This window comes from Macrosteles quadrilineatus, unplaced genomic scaffold, assembly GCF_028750875.1.
Source record: "Macrosteles quadrilineatus isolate MER2022 unplaced genomic scaffold, UCM_ALF_1.0 Scaffold_9__3_contigs__length_116548681, whole genome shotgun sequence".
In the NCBI taxonomy this organism is placed as follows: Eukaryota; Metazoa; Arthropoda; class Insecta; order Hemiptera; family Cicadellidae; genus Macrosteles; species Macrosteles quadrilineatus.
Window position 1 is genome coordinate 115,440,577 of NW_026542602.1, and position 22,831 is coordinate 115,463,407.

General features: G+C 32.2%; 1 protein-coding gene across 1 annotated transcript in view; it reads right to left on the reverse strand.

Moving 5' to 3' along the window:
* LOC129001941 (protein dimmed-like) overlaps window positions 1-22,831 on the reverse strand; it is a 196,146-nt gene that overhangs the window by 24,881 nt on the left and 148,434 nt on the right. The gene's annotated exons all lie outside the window — the stretch shown is intronic.

Sequence of the window (22,831 nt, forward strand, 5' to 3'; positions counted from 1 at the left end):
ATTAAATTACAATTGAAAACTAAATAAAAATCATTCAACATAAAACAATATGTTTAATCTCCAACTAAAACCATCTTACAACATAAAATCGTAAAACTGAAAATGCCGCCACTCTTCAGTTTCTCCAATATCGTTAGGTTCTTTCATAGATGTATCGGCTATTAGCTGTTGCCATAAAAAAATGCAAAACAATTAAGAGTGTTTACCCTGTTGGTATAACTTTTACTTTTAATACTATTGGATATCATAGAACCAACCAACTTGATAGAACCAACGAAATTGTTTAGTTCCTTTTAAGTATGAATACTTATAAGGTTATCATGGAAAATTCCAGGGTCACTGGGGCGGGATTCACAAAATGAGTTTAATTAAACAAGTACATAGTTAGTTTTATTAAGCTTTAACGATTATTACAATAACAAGATAATATTGTCAAGAAATATAATAACAAAAATTGCCTAAACTCAAACTATGTCCTTACTTGCCTTTGATTGAATTTTGTTTAATAGAAGTGAGCACAGCTTTAAGCAAAAGTTGCAGCTCTCTTAGTTTCAAACAGTTGATTGATGTATGCAGGCCTTTATAGAAAACAATACAACATTCAAGATACCCCCTACCCCCTCCTCAACCCCCAGGCGTTACAGAGCCATATTCTGGTTGGCCGAGCTGTTATGTTAAATTTAAATATCAGCATCATAGCGGTTGTGTTCGTGGTTAAAACTTACAACTTATATCGGGCTCGGGAAAGTGGACGGAATAAATACGACGGTTACATTATTGATGACACAGCCACATACAGGTTGTTAGGGTTAGACTTTTGGAGGTAGACTGTGTTGAAGAGACGGACGGACATGGACGGTGGTGTGATCTAGGTTGAGAGAGGATCAGGTGATGTTTTGTAGCCAATGCCGTTTATTGAAAATCGTTAGTACCGTTACATGGTGGCGTGATGTACAAGGAAATCAGACTTAAAAAATACAACTGATATTCTTATGATATATTAAAATTTCCTCTCTTTTAAATTTGAACAAAACACAGAAAACTGCTTAGTCCATTGTTGGTTTAGTGATATTTCTTGACGATTATGTTATATTTATAATGATTAGTGTTATTTAATTATTGGGTACAACCTTTGTACAACATAAATTTAACATCAACAAACACACACACAATAATACAGGTTGGTAAAAGAATTAGGTACTAGTCTAATATATTTACAGGTTTCCTAACGCGTTCAGGATAGCGTCGCGGTGGAATTTGATCTAGGAGGATTAAACGTTAATGTTTAGTTCTGTTTTCACCTAAATGTTTCTCTAAGTAAGTCCTTTCTAAAAATGTACAATGAGATATAGGTCGACGCAGGAAATTTCGAGATTCAAAACCGTGCGTGACCTTCATTATAGATCAGTCTGTGCTTGGATCATGTTCTTGACATTTTAAATGGATTCTTCGTATGTGATTCAGGGGAAATATTTTTATTTCGTATTTCTAGGTGAAAACGTACTCCCATAAAAGTATGTGTGGTCATCGGGTCTGCCTCGTCCTGTACATTAATAAAATGTAATAGCGCACAAATGTTATATTTATATTGATTAGATTAGTGTTATATTTTTATTTTAACCTAAAATAACCTAATTCTACAAATAATTTGTAGATAATTATAATATTTTGACATAATAAAACCTAGTAGTAGTGAATTGGTTGAAAAGGTGTAATTATTATTTTAGAATGTATACGGCTGGCTTAAAAACTAAATCATGTCTTAGGAGAATAATAGTATATTTATAACACAGTAATATCGAACCGAACTTAAACAAACTTTAGAAATAGAGGTTGTGCTTGTTCTAGCTTAAGATAAACAAACAACATCCTGTTTCAATCCTAGACACGTGTACATAGAACTGCATCCAGTTTGTGCTTAAAATATTTAAGATTTTCTGAGATCCGAAATATCAGTGGGGGTTTCTTTTAAATATTGTATGTATTTGAACTATACGAGTAAGTTGTTAGTTATTATATTTTTAACATAGCATCTTAAAAAAAACGAACCTTCCAGGGCTTTGGGTGAAGTACATTTGATTTCATATTACAATTTTCTTTTATACAAGCCAAGAAATTAGTTATATCTTAATGGAGAATGGTACAATTTCCTCAACTTAATATTGATGTTACTAACAAATTGGCGTTTATTGGAAAATATTACAATAGATTTTAGGCACAAAATGTGGATTATTAGGAAAATTTTCTTTTTCACTCTAAGCACTTAGAAAATCTGTGTTGAAACAGTCTATTGCTATTCGGTTGTCCAACAAAAGCACAACGCTGTTGCTGTACATAAAAATAGTTTATCATAAAAACGTCATACTATCACACTTAAAAAATATAAAATTACAAATTCTATTTAAAATTGTTCACACACTATAGAAACCTGATCACGTAACTTGTGATTAAGCATTACATGCTTAACATAGTAATCTTTATAACAACAAGATAATTTTACCGTATCGCATCTATTGGCGATAGCTCTAAAACAAGCTAAGTTAAACTAGCTAACAATTTATATATTTTTTTAATAGGTACCCACTGCTTGGAAGGGATCATAACCCTAAGCCTTGGTTCATAATTACGTATCTAAAAACCACTAGTATTTAGCCAGGATTTAAACCCACGTTCTAAAGGGTCTATACCTTCTACAGAAGTGCCGTAGAAATAAGAATTGAACTAATACGGAACAGTAAATCGGAAAACTCATAGGAAAGCAGAAACACGTTTTAAGCGTTTGTGTACTAACAGCCTACAAGGCGAACGAGAAACTAGTACAGGCTCTTTGGATACATTGCGTTTTGCCAGAGTGACCAATATAACTTTGCAAACCCATTAACCAACTCTGAATGTCCACGTTAAACTGTCTAAATGGAAGCACTAAACAACATTCTGATGTCGATGAATATTAAACTTGCAAAATGCATTTAGAATTTCGATAGGCAAAATTGAGAAGCCGGAAATTGGAGTTTGGAACTGTTTGATTTCGGGTTACCCCTTATACCTTATACTTGGCAGAATGAGGTTTAATAATTACAATAAAAGGAAAAGGTAGCTCATGATTTCATCAACTAGCGAATAATATGCGTTTTAAGTTAACTCTTGATTGAAAAAAAGAAAATGTTTAAACGCAGACTACTAGCAAATTAACAAATGTACTACCCAAGTATGAAAAACATGGATTTGTTACTATATGAAATCCTACCAAGTTGAATACCAATACCAATTAGTTTTAGTACTTTGTAACTTCAAAATTAAAATGGGCATAAGTGTCAATATGTTCTCTAAAATCAAGTTGATAGTAAACATTCTATTATTTCGATTTATTACACATAAAATGCACATTGAAAGAAAGAACTGTGACACGGAATAACAAAACAACTATTTATAAAAACATTTGTTAAGGGATTAGATTACTCTTTATTATTACAAATCCTTAAACTGATTTAGAATATTGTGGTAAGAACCAAGTATTAATAAAAGTTAGTAAAAATATTTAGGGAGTTACGCTACTCCTATTCTAACCAAAAAATAATATCCAATATTTTACAGTTGACTTTTAAGACAGTTGTTATTTACATTGAAAACAAGGTCACCGCGGATATTTCCAGTTTCATAAAATGATGCCTTTTGCACCCGAGTGAAAATTGTGTAGAATAAATGACAAAATCTCTTGTAATTCCCAGTAGCTACAGGATCACACCGGAGGGTATTAAACCATCGGGGTTGGATCACCTTCAGCCCGTCATTTGTGGAATTGTTACTGTTAATTTCGTCCGTCGTCATTTTTTTATTTTTTCAGAAAGGTATTTTTATGCACTTTTATGTCTATGTATATCTGCCACTAAAAGAAATAATTATAATTGATAACGTGTTTATCAACACAAATAATTATGGATGAATATGTGGACATATGTGTTATTTATTTGTAAAAAAACACGTGTCGTGTTTAATTCAACAAAACATTAAACATTACCCATTATCAACGTACTTAAGGATTAATATCATAACTAAAGGTTAAGTATCTGCAATATGTATAGAATATTTGATGTGTACTCTTTATTTCTCGTTATTTTAACCAACATCTTTTCGCGGATGTCCCATTAGGGAACTTATAAAGGAACCTTTCTATCAATTATGCTACTCATAACGAACATGCTCACACGTAAGCATGGTTTACGTAGCCTATGCGTAAATGAACGTACTCACGTTTACACATTACGAAGAAACAATATTTTGAAAAGTTAATTTAATCAGCCACAAATTTTATCATATGAAATTCCATAGGTAAATTCACATTCAATGCTCTTAAAAAAAGAGGTTATCAGCAGTGTTTAGTTTCACCTCACTGTTACCTTTCAGTAGTGAATCACAGAAAAGTAGTTCCAGATGGTGACAGACTGCGAGCGTTCTTGTGTATTGACAGTGTTGGTATCCCAGTGCAATTTGAGATATTACACCAACACCAACTGTCAATAACAATTCAGGTGTTTAGTCTACAAGAATGTGTTTTACTATTTGCATTTAGACTTACATTTGTCAATTAAATTATTAGTAGACGACAATGAAGTCTCAAATAGTGATAACTGTGTCAGTTTAAAACCCCGTAGTATTTGTTGGTTTTCGCTGTGCAAATTTGATCCCATTGACCTATCCATATATATATTATTTTGAAAGCTAGCTTGCATAAATAAGACAGTCGATTTATTAAATTATAAAATCCAAATGCATGATGGATTTCTAGTTAATGTTACAATATTATCACCATATCGATAAGCGGACATTAAAATTAGCCAGTGAGTAAATGTGATTATTTTTTAAACAAATTTACGGAAGTACAAACTAAATAATAACACACTTTGAATATGTACTTAGGGGTAATTTTAAACACAACTTTTAAACACACTTTACTAGCACAAGTAAAACATTTATTATAAGTAATCATTATTATATTTATATAGGTTGAAATAAATGAGTACTATTTGAGCCTTTTAATGACAACCCAACAGACTAATATTTATTCAAGAGCTAAATAAACAGTAAATCCACTCAAACAAAACAAGTGAATGTAAACAATGCATATTTGCACCGAATTGCTAAGTTACGTCATGTATACATTTGAACAATTTAATTAAAGTTTAGTGATTTTAAAACTTATTTTATTTGCCAAAGATGTATTATCTTTTTTTGTGTGTGAGTATTTGTCCTATAAGACGATGAAAAATCCGTCATTTGTGCACTCTTGGCCTTAGTAAAGCCTGTTGGATTTGGTTGCGTGTACAAAATTTTTAGGTTTCCTAAATTGACAGGTCAACTAGTGTAGCTGCTGACACAAGCTCATTATGAATTTTTTTTTAAATTTTACAACTCAACGAGTATAAAAAAATATGACTTGAGCAAACAAGATCATATTCATATTTTTTTTTGTGACAGTTGTATATGTTTATGAACAGAAACAAGGAATTAATCTCCGATCCAACAAGTGAATTAGGTGGGAGCTCCTGCTAGGAACGGGTGTTTTGTTAACCCGGTCCCGCACTAATGTGATGGGTACAGCTCAGTTAATGCACGATTGTTCTTTTTACGTGCTTCACTAAGATGGGTTAACTCGACCCCACTAAACAGAAAAAGGTAATCCCTAACTCAAATTAAAGTTGTAGGTTAGTTTTTGTAACGATAGGAATAAGTAAAGTTAGCCAATGACAGTTTAAATTAATTATGGATGGTTACTTTAACTGAACACTTCTAATTTATTAGATAATAGTGGTTTACGCAAAGATCATGTACAGACTACTTACGCTAGTTGTGTGCACTACTTTACCTACGACTGTGTTTTAATTACTAACAATCACTACTCATAACTTCTAAGATAGGTTATTTGTTGTCTTCGTTTATAACCTCTCATTGCCACTGATAGTGATGCAACGACTCATTGTCCCAACCACTAATAACAATTAAGTTGGTCTTAAGCTGATAAGTTGACGTTCGAATTACTACAATTTACTTCTTTTATAAATTCTTGAACCTCTTTGGTCTTTCACTAGTGATGTAAAGTAAAGATTTCTGTAAAGTAAGTAAACAATGATTACAAGTGAATCTTTCCAATTCTAAGAACGGAACTCAAAAGGCTAGTTGAAAAAAACGGTCTTATCTAAAATTTATTTTTACTGTATTGTTGTCGTAAAAATTCCTTTGTTGTAAATTATTTTCCAATTACAGTATAAAAAAAATCAAAATTCATGTTTTCGGCCTCTGGACTATATTGTTAAGACAATAATAGGTTTTTTTACATTACTCAGCCAAATAGTCCAAAAATGGTATTGCTCAACAGCTTACATGTTTCGTTGCGAAGACAACATTTTCAAAGCTTGCAACTCGTCATAAACACATTTAAAACACGGACACGAACACAGAAAACATTAATACGGTACGAATACACTGTAGACATTTAGATAGCGCTCGAGTTTGCTACCAGCCCCGCGCCGCGCCGGACCAAATCAGTATTATGATAGCGCTATCTAAATGTCTATCGTGTATTCGTACCGTATTAATGTTTTCTGTGTTCGTGTCCGTGTTTTAAATGTGTTTTTGACGAGTTGCAAGCTTTGAAAATGTTGTCTTCGCAACGAAACATGTAAGCTGTTGAGCAATATCATTTTTGGACTATTTGACTGAGGTATGTAAAAAACTTATTATCGTCTTTACAGTATTTTAGTCTATTGTACTCATCAAGAGTTATGAGAGAGGTAAAGTGATACCAGGGATATAAACCACATCTTCTTTCCAAATGATAACTAGGTTAAAGGCTCATAACCTTTTATCACCACGCCATTTAATATTAGCTAGTAAAATGAATTGAACATCATAGATAAATGAACTAATGCCAAGCATACCTTACTTTATAACTTTTCATATTATATATTATTTTAACCTTAATTTTATTCGTGCTGCGCACCATTAATTTTATATTTTTGCCAACAGTTTGTACAGCGACGCTTGACTTTAAATCTCCAATGTTACAAGCTTTGCAATGTTTAAAGGATAACAAACGCAATAAATGATTATGAGAATGATAAAATGATCCTTTTTGAAACGTTTGTTGGAGGTTTCTTATCCATACAAATGCCAAATCACAATCTATACCTCAAATATAAAAGACAACTCAATGCTGCCAAAGCCCTTGACTATACTGGAGATAGACTTCCCATACGGTTATAAAGTCCTAAGTATCTTTTTGTGTGTTTGATGTTTGGTCAGCCCAAAGAGCACGAATGTAAGTAAAGGTTTCAGTGTTTTAATGAAAATCTTTTGAGTATGATTTACTTTTTGATATAATTCTAGAAGTTATGCTCAGGGTTGGTTATGGTATCAATTAACTTAAAAGGGTACTAATGTTTTTATAATGTTTTCAATTATTTATATAGTAATAGCCCTAACCACAATCATACTTATTATATATATATATATCATGTAGTTTTAGTTATTTAAATAACGTAAATAAAATAGTAAAATATGAACGCATTCTACATATAGTGGACGGAAACTTACCAAACAAATTTCCAAGTTTGGTTGTTTTTGCCTCTAGGTGCAACAAAACGATAAAGTAGAACGATCCAGGGTCTAGGTCTTGCCGTGAGTCTTACGGTAATAGCTTATCCGTAGGAGAAATTTTCTGAAATATTTTTAACTTCAATGGATGGATTTGAAAATGAAAAGTGTATATTCATAGTCAAATACTCTACTTTCCCTCTCAATATTCTGTACTAAGATTTGAAAGCTGTTCAGTGATCACAACATGGCATGTTCTAACATTCACACGGCTTCCCAATTTCCCGTCCTGAACCACTCGACAAACAGTTTAGATTGAGCAAACTAGCCCGCAGTTTCAACTTCCTCACTCTACACTGAATATTAGTTACAGCTGCTTTAATGTTGCCATTGTACATCTTTTATATAATCTTTTGATTAAAAAACGAATATATGAACAATTAGCTGCAAGTGCTGGCTCTCATAGACAGGTATTATTTATTCAGATATAATAACATAGTTCTCCTAATTTATCGTTAATGTTTCTCAACATGGGTGTTTGTATTAACTCAATTTGAAATATGAAGCTGCTTATTAAAGTTTTAAGGGTGTTAGGAATTAACTGGAAACATAAGAAATGAACGCATAAAAACGTTCTTAATGTATGTAATTTTACTTTCGTAAGGTATCCAAATGGTTAAAATTTAGAAAAGTAAAAAAAATATGACGCAACAAATCAGCTGCTCAAATTGAGTTACGTCATAGCGTTATGCAATCATAATCTTCCTTTCCGCCACCGTTCTAACCCGCCCCCCTATCCTAAACTTTGAAATGCATTAGAATTTGGTGGCTTTTTTATGGTTATCATTAATTCTATATTTTGTAGGGAAATTTTTTACCTAAAGCAACATTGCTACTTATTTCTTTTCTGGGAACATTTAAGTTCGTAAATGCCTACTTAATAATTCTTTCTTATAATTTAGGTAAACTTTATAATGACCGCTTTGCTCTTCAGTCAACACAACAGAGGACAAGGAATAGATTGTTGTACCTTGCTAAATAATAGAAAACGTAATCACTCTCAAGTGTCATGGCATCAAAATATCTTATAATTGCTTGAAGCTGATTTTTAATGGTTACAAACTAATAAAGGAACAAACCTAATACAGGTTTTAAGCCAAAATCCATATCGTCTTTATCAACTTGTATTCTCAATTTAAAACAATTTTATCCAGCCATACCGGTACTTCTTCTATATGTACCCAGGAAAACCTCTCCGAATGAAATAGCGTCGTGGCTCTGTGAACTCAAGGTAACATTATATAAATAGTCAATTGTCCCAGCGAAGTATAAGAGGCTTACAGTAAGAACCAATGGCTAATGTTGATTGAAGTTTCTGCTTTGTACTTTCAGCTTGCATGAGATTGCAAACGAGAAACTTAACTTTCCTTTAAACACAGTTTTGATGCTTATAAAAGATGTTGGAAAGTTTTGCAAACCTTTGTTTTTTTCAGGTATGTTCCATTTATGAATTTTCAGCATGAAAAGCTCCCGTAATCTTAAGAATACACACATTTTTTACCTGTGCTTCAATTTGGTCTATTTTCAGCGACCCCCGCTGTTTCTTACTCATGAGGCTAGATAGCCTAGTATTATCAGGTTCAGAAACGCCAAGTTTTGTATTCCCTCAAAGTTCAGTTCATAATTAGGGGTAGGATATAAAACATCACAAAAATACTTTACTCAAAGTTATAAACGCTAAACATTTATCTTTTATGAAAAAAGTGTGGATCGGTACACTTTGGCGTTGAGTCTATACTTTGCGTAAGTTTTATGTTTTTCATCTAAATCCAAATGGCAAACTCACCATTTAGAGACCACACACATTGAGTTTTTTGGCCTGAGAGGTATGAACTGGGCAGCTGAGAGGTTAATAGGCCTCATCTTATAATCGTCAGTACTATCCTGAGAAAAGTTAGTAGGTGATTCGAAACCGGACCCAGCTATCCTTCACCGTTGGTCTTTAAACTATTTATCCTGGCTTAAGAAACATCTCGTCGTAGTAAAAAAATTACAAAGACTAACTCACTTTATTCTACAATCTACCTTCTCCCTGCATTAATATTGAGCTTAAATACAGTAAGTTTGTACCTACACAAAATATGTCCGCTGTCTTAACTAAGAAATTAAGTTATCAAGAAACTAAATATATTAGAACATATTGGAAACATATCAAACATAAAGATATTCACTGTAACTTAATATGATTTTAATGAAGCACAGGTAAAATAAATTTAAAATTAGCTAATGATACACCTTCTTTTAAAAACAGCAATTGATTATGACTCCCAATATTCCCTAATTGGTTCTCATTCAGTGCGAACCCGTTAAACAACAGATAATGTATCGAGTTAATTCGCCGTGTCAATTTCAGAGTGCAATGACCATTTTATTACTGAATTCGACGATTAATTGAACAACGATCACATGTGGTCAGCATTTAATTAGGCATAACACACAAATGTGTTAATTGAAACGCGTGTGTTTATTTAAAGTGAGATAAACATCCAAAACTAGAATCGGATAACTATTTGGAAATTGATTTAATAAGTTGACTACAGTTAAAACAAATGTCATTCTAATTCAGGCCAGTGTAATGCAGTGATTGGTTTGTTTAGAACTTATTTGGGGTTTGGAACTTTTAATCAGCAGTTTAAATTAATTTAGTGTACGTCGTTTAAAGCCAGCGTCTATTACACAAAAAGATACAATGATAGAACTATGTTTAACTAAAATGAATAATCATAATTTTAATTCCTTTTAATTTAAATTTTGTTGTACAAATCATAGCTTCTAGTTGTTATTACTGGTGTTTGCTTTATTCTCAAGACTATTTATTTATTTATTTTATTTATTTATTCTCAAGAACCGTTACTGTTTCATTCACATGGCCGCAAGCCTATTATTGTAGGCGGTCTATCTAGAACCTTGTCATGGTCTTGGTGTCACATCACCAACTACTATGTTTGTTAGATCGTTTTTACATCTTAAAAATAAAGATTTTCCCAACATTGGGTAAGCTGTAGCCATTATTAGTGTGGTAGTGTTACTTCAACACTTATACCACACGATGGTGTCTTTTGTCCTTCAAAAGATATAGTTGTAATGCATGCATGCAATTTATGTATATATTGTATAAATAAATATATACATGTCTCCTAAATTATAAGTTGTAAGTAAGTAAATTAAACAATTTGTAATATCGCAGCAACGCCAACACTGAGCGTTCAAAACTGACGCAGAGCCTAATCTAGGCTTAGGCAGATTACACCAGTGTAATGTTTAATTTAGCCTCCGGCCATTTAATACTACACATACACACACACACACACACACACACACACCAAAACAAACCTCTCCCACTCACACCATAACTTCTTTCCCTAGCTACACTTATTATCCTCATTTGAAATAAGGTGGTACCTTTGACTACTAATTATTCAATGGTGGTACTAAGAACATTACGACTGTCACATCTATTATCATCCTAAATGTATGTAAATTTGGGGTTGCTCATACTATAAACTGTACTAAATACTAACAGTTTACATAGTCATTAAGTGTGTAAACTATCAATTTCATTTATGATTAAATGTTTAAAGATCAGTCAACGAAAGCATGTTGACGATTAGTTTTTAAAACATTGTTAATGGCGAACTAGATTTAAAAATCGAATGGTGTAACATATAACTAATGGGTATTGAGCAAAAAATCTACCTAAATCCATGTATGCTTTTCATCGAAGAAGTTTCTCACATGGTAAGAATTAATAACCGAGTATTTATTACATTTTGTAATTTACGAAATAAAACCACATATAGACATCTAAATTTGTGAATATAATATTAAATAATCACGCTAACTTACAGTAATAATTAATTATTATATTTTTAATAAAACATTTACAAAATCCATTATTACATTTTTGAAAAATTGGTTGAAATTGTACGCTATTGACTATGTGGGAAAAACGAATAAAGAAAATCCTTTCAGTAAGATAATGAAGATAAGATAAGTTTAGAAGGTGGAGTAAGGCTTCGTTTCCGCCTCACAAGATATAACTTTACTTATGTTCAAGTTTCAACCTCTTTTGTTAGAATGACAACGAAGAGAAACTCATAATAGTTGTTTCAGTGTACATGAGTTCCATAGTCTATATAAATTCTATTGCTGTTTTAACACAGTATGTTTATATATAATTATATATATTGAATAAATATATCGTTCACTATTGAGGGCTACTATTATTATTAATAAATGAAATAAATATTATATACATATATATATATTTCATTTAAGTAAATTATAGCTACCCACTTTAATCTTGTAAAGATACCGGTTTCTAACTTTAATTTAGCTACACAAAGATATTCAACATATGCCTATTGGAGTTTAAAATTTAATTAATTTAGTGTACAATGCATTATTTTGTAGCAGGTATATGCAATGATTAAAACTTTAAACGACCACAAAATAGTCATATGGAATAGACAAAACGGTCATTGGTTCATAATGTGTTATTTTAATCAAAAAATTGATTAAATAAATAAAAATTGATATACGATAAGTATGAAGCCATCTTGAAATCTGTTAGCTATCTCCGTTATTGTGAACGTAAAGTGCACGTAAAGTTGTTATCATTTATTGTTATGTAGTTATTCATGCCATATGCAGAAAAAAGTATATTACACAAAATTGATAGGTCCATATTTATCCTCTTTTACATAGCTCATATTCTTGATTACATATTTCAACGCAAGCAAATATGAGTGATGGGTGATTGGAAACGTAAAATTCCCCTCTTTCTGACCATGATCACCTGTTTCTTTAGCCAGGAATTCATTAAAAACATCATGATAACGGATAGCTGAGTCTTAATGACGTATACAGAAGATCTACAGGAGGACAATTGTTTAAATAAATAATATCTCCTTGAAATAAAATACACAGCTATAGTGTGTAACGCAAGCAAGTCTGTAAAGATCAAGAACATTTAAAGCCACTCAACCCCTGGTGAGGCCTATAATACAACGTTCAACCAAGGGATTGCAATGCTTTATTGTTATCGCATGGCTTATCGTCGAAGGAGGACTCCAATACAGAGTCACTACTCGGTCGAGAGACCTATTTATCTGACTTCATCGGTGGACTTAATTTTAAGATGGGTTCCGATCCACCGGGTTACTTACCCAGGGGTAAGTCCATGCAAAGGATTCTATCCCGCCAAAGATTCGCCCTGGGACGTCTATGATAGAAGTCTAACCATCGTCTATCACTATCTACTATCAAAGTGTTTTCCTTAATATTCACAAATAATATCTTTCAAATCTATTTAAAATAATCATTCCTCATCTAAAGCTTGATTCATGTTAAAGTTATCATCAAATTTCCAAAATGATCAGTGACTGATGGGTTTTAAAACATTTTACTGCCTACTACTATAATCTTGGTTTGAATTAATTATGCACTTTCCGCTCATAAAAATACAATATGTTTTTACAAAGTTTTAATTTCATTTCAGTAATGTACAGTAATTATGTAGTAGTTATTAAATGCAAATGCCTTTAGTTTAGAAACTAAAATCAAAAGATTCCCGTTGTAATTGAATTAAATAATTATAGAGACAAGCTCTTGGTTTTCCTCTTCAGGACAAAGCTTTGTAAGAATACATTTACCTAAAAACATTATGTCTTCAGTCTAGGTCAATTCCATTTATCTGTTAGTAAAATATATTTATAGATTTATTTCCACTTATAAACAAATATATTTGTATTGTGATTGAATCTTAAGTAGGTATTGTATTGTAAGTAGGTATATACTCTTTTTAATCCTATGCTTTGTCAATTAAAATAAACTTACGAAAATAAATTTGTATTGAAAGAGCTATTTTGTTAGTTTAAAAATACAAGGTAAAACTATTACATGATATTTTATAAATAATCTCAAAAGGTTATCTTCAAGCTTTGATCAAGATTTATAATACAATATGTACAAGTATATACAGTTTTTTTTGCGGGATGTATTGGTTTTGTATAGGGTCTATGAAGATCTTATACTAGTTTTGTACAGTATCGAAAGAGTTTAACACAAGTTTCAGACTTATTTCTTACGAGTTTATACGATTGTGGATTGGCGTGTAGGCTTAAACAAGTTTTATACGAGTTTATGTCATTGTTTTATCGGAGAAACTTATTCTTTTGGAGATAGACAATTTATATTTTGTAAGGTGGAGTGCAATGTTATACGAGTTTACTTTACACGGAAATAATACTATTATTGACTAAGAAAACTGCTGCGGTAAATAAAAATGATTTAAACATACTACTAACACATTACAACAAAACAGCTGGGATATCAGCTAATCTGAACCCACAGAACAACTTTCTCCAACATGTCCTCCCAACTCCTTTGGTAAACCTTCCCATTCAGCGTGGTTACAACTGACTAGGAGATAGGAATCTCCTTCAAGTTTAAACCCAAACTGTCAGCAGAACTTTGGATTGAGGTGAACCAAGCCATAGAATTAAAAAGGAATGAATGTTATCTTTAAATTGTATATACACTTTTTATGTCACCAAGTTACATCGAACATTATTTGTACGAACACATCATAAAAAAATTCTCATGTGTTTTCAAGATTTTTATCTACTTTTACTTAACACTTCTGTTTACATTTTTGCGTATATTCAGAGGGGCGTAAACACCTAAAATGTCTGCAGGCGAATAACAAATTTCCTTATCGTAAAATGTAATGAAAAGTTATATAATGCATACTGTATTAGGATATTTGTAGCGATGTGTTCAAATACGAATGAGTGCATATATGTAAATGAGATTATTTTATATTAAAATCGAAGTACCTCCGTACGTTATTATTCGTAATACCTTATTTTAAAAACATCCTAAATTACATTAGAACCTCAATAACAAAGCCTTAAATGGTAAGTAATTCTTGATAATGAGTGTGTAATTCTTTGATTTGTATAACCCTTAATCACATATGATTGTAAAACCTTGATATGGACTCTACCTAAAAAAAAGCTAATTTGATTATTCCAAGAGAGACTTTCCATTTGGGCTATACTGTATTATTTTATCAGGATGATGAAGAAAAAGCAAATAAACTAATTTAGCCGTAAACATAACTTCCAAGGGCAATGACCATTTATCAACTCTGGCTTAATCCCTCCCCCACAATCTACTGAGTTTAATGTTTAATTTAGCTTCTGTTGTCAAATATCAACACCTCTCGTCGAGGTATGATACCATATATTTACTTATTATGTTTTATTTTACTAAGATAATATATTACAACTACACTGGTTTTGGTATCTATTTGAGTATTGAAATCTTTACTTTTGACAAACTGTTTTATAAACTAAGTTAAAACAGGGCAATTTTAAAGTCATTTTCCAGACGGTTGTATGATAGAGACTAGTTACTATTAGAGACAAACGTTACACTTAGAATTCGTGGTGAAAATGTGAAATAAATGAATGAATGAAGGAAAGAACAAATTAGAGTAATTAACGTTTATCACTTACATACACACTTTACTTTATACTTTATTGAAAACTTTGTTCTAGTGTGATCTAATTAATATAGGAAAAAAACAAACCCTTTTTTGGAAATATGGACAAAGTGTGACTGCGTGTTCGTTCAGTTGTAATATTCTTAGTAATTAAAGGAATTTGTTATAAATACTCTTGAAAAACACATTTCCATTTAAAAATTTCTTCCAAAAACTTTGATAATACATGATTTATTACACAAAATACCTATAAAAGAATAGTTCTGACAGTGGAAAATAATTAAATGAAAACAGCCATTATTAATCCTCATGTAATGGTGCAACCTCAAAGGTATCATTAGACCCAGCAATTGACTGAACTATATTGCAACCTCCTTATCCTGTCTCGTGTGTGGTACAAAGCTTCAGAACTCTAAGGCCAAGGTTAAGTGTCAATAGAATTATACACAATAATACATACATACGACTTCTACATGTATATAATTATTATTATTACAATTATTACACACAATACACTAAAAAGTAGGCTACAGGGACGTTGCTAGCCTAGTGTGTTGTGATGTGTTGCTAGCCTAGCGTGTAAGCCTAGTGTGTTGCTTTATGGTGTGTTGCTAGCCAAGTGTGTTGCTAGCCTAGTGTGTTGCTATTATGGTGTGTTGCTAGCCAACTATGTTGCTAGCTTAGTGTGTTGCTAGCATAGTGAGTTGCTAGCCTAGTGTGTTGCTAGCCTAGTGTGTAAGCCTAGTGTGTTGCTAGCCTTAGCCTAGCGTGTAAGCATAGTTAGTTGCTAGCAAAGTGTGTTGCTAGAATGGTGTGTTGCTAGCCTAGCGTGTAAGCCTAGTGTGTTGCTAGTCTAGTTTGTTGCTAGCCAAGAGTCCCCCGTTGCAAGAGGGACGGGATCGATCTCCGGCATATCCTAAAGTTATTGTTTCGACTGCTTTCCCTTAAAATAATTTACTGTGCCTTCATTAAGAATGCCAGTTGTGGAGACACAAACAACAACGAAAATGACGCAAACGGATGAGATAAATTGAAACCCCTCTACCACGTTTTACCATAGATAAAAGGAGTGGTTTTACATAAAGAAATTATTGATTCTCACTTTGTCAATTTAAAATAATTATCTAGTTATGTACCGGTAGTGAATTAAAAAATATTTTCATCTTTTCAACAGCCCAAATATGAATAGCATTAAGGCATTCAAGTCAATCAGAACTATTTAACGATTCATTTTCCAACACACAACTTGTTGCATTCAGTGGTTCTGGTGATAATGCATTGTTCGACCTCAACTTTGTCAAAACCTAATGTGGCATCAACTAAGCAGTATTTGGGTCAGGTTTATCGGCCAAGTTAATAGTTTGATTTTGATGTGTGTAATAACATATTAATTGTATCATATGATATCACACAATTGATGGGTCGTATTAAACAATATTAGGGGTTTTAGGTATAACTAATATTGACATTTATAACATACATAACTTTCTGAAAGTGGCAAAACATTCTCCACACTTAAAACAAGAGATGGGCAGCTATAATAAGTGATCATAGTGTTTAGTTATCACATGATTGCCTAATCGACACTGAAAAAAGTCAGTGGCTTTTTGATGTTTCAAAACTGGACCCACCATATTTAATCATTAGATTTCTTTAATGTTTCTGGCCAAAAGACCACTGATATTAGTCAGTAACAAGCAGCAAATATCTTCCATGGCATTCTACACTCATTTTGCATTCAAAATTAGTTTAAAATACGTACAAAAAGTTTCAGTCTTAGCTTGACAGTTTGTAAGTCAGTTTTCTTAATAGTTTAAGGTATCAGTAGAGGGAAGGACGGTTATTATCACATGACGTCATAATTAATGTAATTAGGTAAGAATATAGTGATAGGGAGTATCGTAGTCAGGGCTGGGCATGTACTCTGGTGATGTGTGTGATCACAGATGTTGTAGACGGTATTGTTATTAGGTCAAGGTCGTTTGAATCTGTTTTTAAAAAATATTCTGCACTTATAGGTAAAATATTGTAGTATATTTTCATTTTTGATCTATCCATCTACTAGCTGCCGCATGAGTTCTTCAAACGCCTGATTTAAAAAATATGTTGTGCTGGTAACTTTGGGATCTTGTATTATTAACATAGTTATGTCTACTGTGTTTTGTCCTTGATTACTATTTGAGTTATCTGTTAATGGAGATATATTGTTGTCCGTTGTCGAAGATATTTTGTTTTCTTGAATAGAAGGAGCATTTCCAGAGGACATGTTCACCTAGTGATTGGTAATAGTCAAATGACTGGTAATTCGCACTGTTAACACTTATATAGTGCTTATAGAAGTTTGGGTAATAGGTTTCAGTCTTAATATTGTCTTGCCTAAGACGGGAGGAAAACATGTGCACGTACGCATGCGCGTCACGTAACTTGCTCCATCCTGTAGGCACGACTTTAGGTAGACATCCTGTCTGTGTTGGCTTGAACAATGTGAACAGCCTACTTGGATTGAATAATTGATATATTGAGTTCTGTTTGGAATGTAGCATCTAGACACTTTATGCAGTTCTGCAATTATTTGCATCTTATAGGTAAGTAGCGTTGCACTTTTATTGTCACTGCATAATCTTCAAGGTCTGTCTGCAGCGTCAACTAACCAGTATTCACTTGTCTTTGCTAGTGAACCTATTCCTCGAATACTGTAGTCTGTGAACATTAATTACCAATTATCTTGTTGCTTTATTTAATTTCGAGCGTTTTGATTATATTTGCCGATTTTTTAAGTTCAAGTGTTTCTAGTTCTACATATTCCACATCTACATATTGTGATTTGGGGATTTTTCTGATACAGGTAATTATACTCTCTTAATATATTAGTTCTTACTGTTTTAGACCTTAAATACATAAAGCTATTTGTATGGAAAATATTTTGAGTTTTGTTGTTGAGCTTGTGGTTTTACGAAAATTTCTATATATATTAAATTAGTAGTTTTTCAATATGAGACAGTTGAATTAAGATTGCTTAATCATTTAATGTATGTCTCATATTTTGTAATAGATTTTATTCATACAGGCATTTAATCTTTCTTGTGGCATATATTTATAACTATTATTATATTAGTACTAGAGAACCCGTGCTTCAATTTGAGTAATTTTAGCTACATCTTAGAGTTGTTGAAACACTTGTTAGAAAATAATTTTAAATATCTCTTTTTGTGTTGTAAAAGGTTTGCCTACATTATTTTTTTGCTCTCAGTTTTAACTGATAACTTCCAATGAATGCTAAACGATCTGCTTCAATTTGAGTTAACACGTTACAACAAAGTTTTTACAGCATTGAGAATTAAAGAAAACTGTTGCCTAACTGATAGCCTGTGTTGCGTAATTTAAGTTTGGGTAATTTTATTTCTTTGATTTGACACTTCCCGCTAATAATAATTTTAAATATCTCTTTTTGCTCTCAGTTTTAACTGATAACTTCCAATGAATGCTAAACGATCTGCTTCAATTTGAGTTAACATGTTACAACAAAGTTTTTACAGCATTGAGAATTAAAGAAAACTGTTGCCTAACTGATAGCCTGTGTTGCGTAATTTAAGTTTGGGTAATTTTATTTCTTTGATTTGAGACTTCCCGCTAATACTAAGGTGGTCTGCCGTTACACTTTAGACGCATAAATGAGCGAAGCATTATTTAAAGATTGTCAATGGCTAAAGCAGCTAACACCCTACAATATGTTCCCTTTCAACAGATTCACCGTTTGTTTGCCCGATATTATTTAAGTTCTAAAGAATGACAAATTTATCTGATAGTTCATACTGTACCTTTGTAGTGAAACCGGCCATCCTGACCATTTGCTTGTACTTTGTAAATGTGCATAGCAGGATGTACTCAAAATGTATAATCAAAATTTGTTCTACAATCGCCAGGTCAGTTAATTCGTTCGGGACACTTGACACATCCATATTATTTAACGCCGTGAATTAATTTGCATTTGAACGACAACGCGAACAAATCGGTAATTGGTTTGAAGCTGTTAGTCGTTGCCGATGACAGTTAGTCCAAAGTGTAAAATTTTAGTGCATCTAATTCAAGTTGGAATTGATTAGCTAACTGCCTATTATTATCAGCTTCTTGTTCACGACACCACTCTCTTACAATATTTGCATTATTGGTGCGACGACCAATATTATGTTGGGTCTTTGAGCAACAAACAAATATAGCAAAACTGTTACTTCCATTGATAAACTGTTATATTCCAACTTTAACCTAGGATGAAAGTAAACATTGAAATGTAAACAAAACAGTTACAAATAATTAATATATGTTTATCTTATTTAAATGAAACGAGATAAACCCATATGTCATAAACCCAATATAATTTTTCTTTCAACTTACATTAAAATAACAAGCGAAATTGCGTGACCTGTAAAATAAAATCCAGAAGGAAATTCGTAAATATTTTTTACCAAAACATTGTACTCAGTATTCTTTAACTGTTGGCCAAATTTCATATCAATTGGTCAAGCCATTACATTCTGATGCTCTTATAAAGAAGTTACAAAGTGAGGGAAAGTGAGCTTCGCTTGCTTCGCTCAATAATGGGGGTGTGACTTTTAGTTTTCTCAAAAGTTCATGGGTGCTTTTGGCTTTATATATAGATATAGTTTGATTCAAATTTTTAAGATGGAAGAAACTGTTAGTGATATTTATTGAGAATAGCCTCTCATCCTGTTATGTGTTAAATCATAACATAACTGCTTTTTGTGATCATTTGATAACTTCTAAATTATGTCTTTTGACTTTAGTAAAATATAGCTGGAATAGATTGCTTCTTTCTTATTTGATTTTTATCGAGAATTACCTCACATACTGTTATGTCTAAAATCGTAACATAACTGCTTTTTGTGATCATTTGATGAATTATAAATAGCTTCTTTCTTATATGGTTGTTTGAGATGGAAGTAAATGTTAGTGATTTCCTTGTTTGATTTTTATTGGGAATTGCTTCACACTGCTAGGTTTTTAAATAATAATAAAACAGTTTTTTGTCATCTTTCGATTAATTTAATTTACGTTTTTAACTTTGTTAAAATGTAGGTGTTTCCTTATACGATTGTTTATAATGGAAATAATGTTAGTGATTTTCTTATTTGATTTTTATTGTGAATTGTATATGATTGAAAATAACTGATAGCTATTTCCTTCTTGCGACAGTAATAAAACTGTTTTTGTGATCATTCAAAGGTTTGAATTTCGACTTTGTTAAAATGTAGCTTTATTAAGATGGTTCTTATATGATTGTTTAATATAGAAAATACTGTTAGTGATTTCCTTGTTTGATTTTTATTGGGAATCGCTTCACACTGCTAGGTTTTTAAATAATAAAACAGTTTTTGTGATCTTTCGATTAATTTAATATATGTTTTTGACTTTGTTAAAATGTAGGTGTTTCCTTATACGATTGTTTATAATGGAAATAATGTTAGTGATTTTCTTATTTGATTTTTATTGGGAATCGCAATTGTATATGATTGAAAATAACTGATAGCTATTTCCTTCTTGCGACAGTAATAAAACTGTTTTTGTGATCATTCAAAGGTTTGAATTTTGACTTTGTTAAAATGTAGCTTGATGAAGATGATTCTTATATGATTGTTTAAGATAGAAAATACTGTCAGTGATTTCCTTATTTGATTGTTATTGGGAATGGTTTGAAAACAATAATCAAACTATCTCATAGGTCTTTAATCAATAACAAAACCGTTTTATGTATCTTCTGATAATTTGAAATTAAAATATAGCTTGCTTAAGATTTTTTTTTTAAATAAACGCATAAAATGGTTACAATACTTAATAAATTTAATGTGCATTTTCTTTTCTAGAGTTATCGTGGCCTAACTTTATACACCAAGTGTTCCTGATTTCTACTGAAATAGGTAGGTCTAATTATTCTCTGTTCCATATTGTGTTTGCGTAGCTGAAATGATGTGATATATTAGTTGAAATCTACATGTATAATTAAATATATTGCATGGGTTACATATTGGTGTCTGCTAAATGTTGTCGTAATTTCATATTGTAATTAGCTTGGTTAGTAATTTAATTGATTTAATATCTTGTTCCTGAGGCCTGAAGAAAATTGTTTCTCTGATTATATACCATTCTTAAGCGAACAACTTATACCTTTTAATGGACTTTACTTCAGTTTTAAGCCTGTATATTGTTTTGGATTGATACAAATATGATTAGTAGCTGCACGTGTTAGTTACACCCCCCCCCCTTTGCTTCATTATTGAGAGACTTCCACTACACCACTTGTCCGTTGATTGGCTGAGTAGACCACGCCCCCAGTGAGCCCTCCCCACTACACCACCTGTCCTGTGATTGGCTGAGTAGACCACACCCCCATATAGCCCGGCCCCCACCAGAGCGCATAAAACTAGTTGGAGTTCTTTCAAACGTCACTGTTCATCACGTGCTCTTGCCAGGTACACATCATGTGCACAAGCAAGCTGCACATCAAGTGATGAACGGTGAGCTAACTTATGCAATGTTGGGCCCGCATTCATATATCAGCTCATTTCTTTTTCAGGTTAATAATGACTAATCTTTTGTTGAATTGCTATGTTTACTTGTTTTTTCCTTTCAGGTTAACTAACTTGTTGTTGCATTACTATATTCACTTGTTTTGTTTTCTGGTTAACTAACTTGTTGTTTATTTTGTTTGCAGGTTGACCTCCAATTTATATGTCTAATCATTTTCAGGTTAAACTCTATCCTTCCTTAACACACATAGAGGCAAGAAAACCTTATGTGTTTCCTTAAAGTGTAAAATGGGTACCAAGCCAGTTACACTTTGTTGTTCATTCCCTAGTCAAATCTTGTCTATATGTCTAATCATTTTCAGGTTAAACTCTATCCTTCCTTAACACACATAGAGGCAAGAAAACCTTATGTGTTTCCTTAAAGTGTAAAATGGGTACCAAGCCAGTTACACTTTGTTGTTCATTCCCTAGTCAAATCTTGTCTATATGTCTAATCATTTTCAGGTTAAACTCTATCCTTCCTTAACACACATAGAGGCAAGAAAACCTTATGTGTTTCCTTAAAGAGTAAAATGGGTACCAAGCCAGTTACACTTTGTTGTTCATTCCCTAGTCAAATCTTGTCTATATGTCTAATCATTTTCAGGTTAAACTCTATCCTTCCTTAACACACATAGAGGCAAGAAAACCTTATGTGTTTCCTTAAAGTGTAAAATGGGTACCAAGCCAGTTACACTTTGTTGTTCATTCCCTAGTCAAATCTTTTCTATATGTCTAATCATTTTCAGGTTCTTCATGCATGTACTGTTGTAGTCTTACTTGTAGATAGTCTTGTAGATACTATGCACCAGTAGTTGTGTTTTGGTGTTGGTAGTTTGAATCTTTGCACTACTATTTTTTCTTGCATGGCTTTCGGTTTTTTTTTAATAGAGGATGACCTTGACCTACTTTTATGATTGGTTATTTGAAACTTTATCTTTGAAAATAGTTTCTCAATCCATAGCCAAACTCTTCCTATTAGATATAATTATTTCCCACTCCCCACCCTTTTACAACACTCCTAACTTCCCCCACTCTGTCCTATACCTATATCCCCCACCACTTGGAGTGGGTATATATGTGAGAGCAT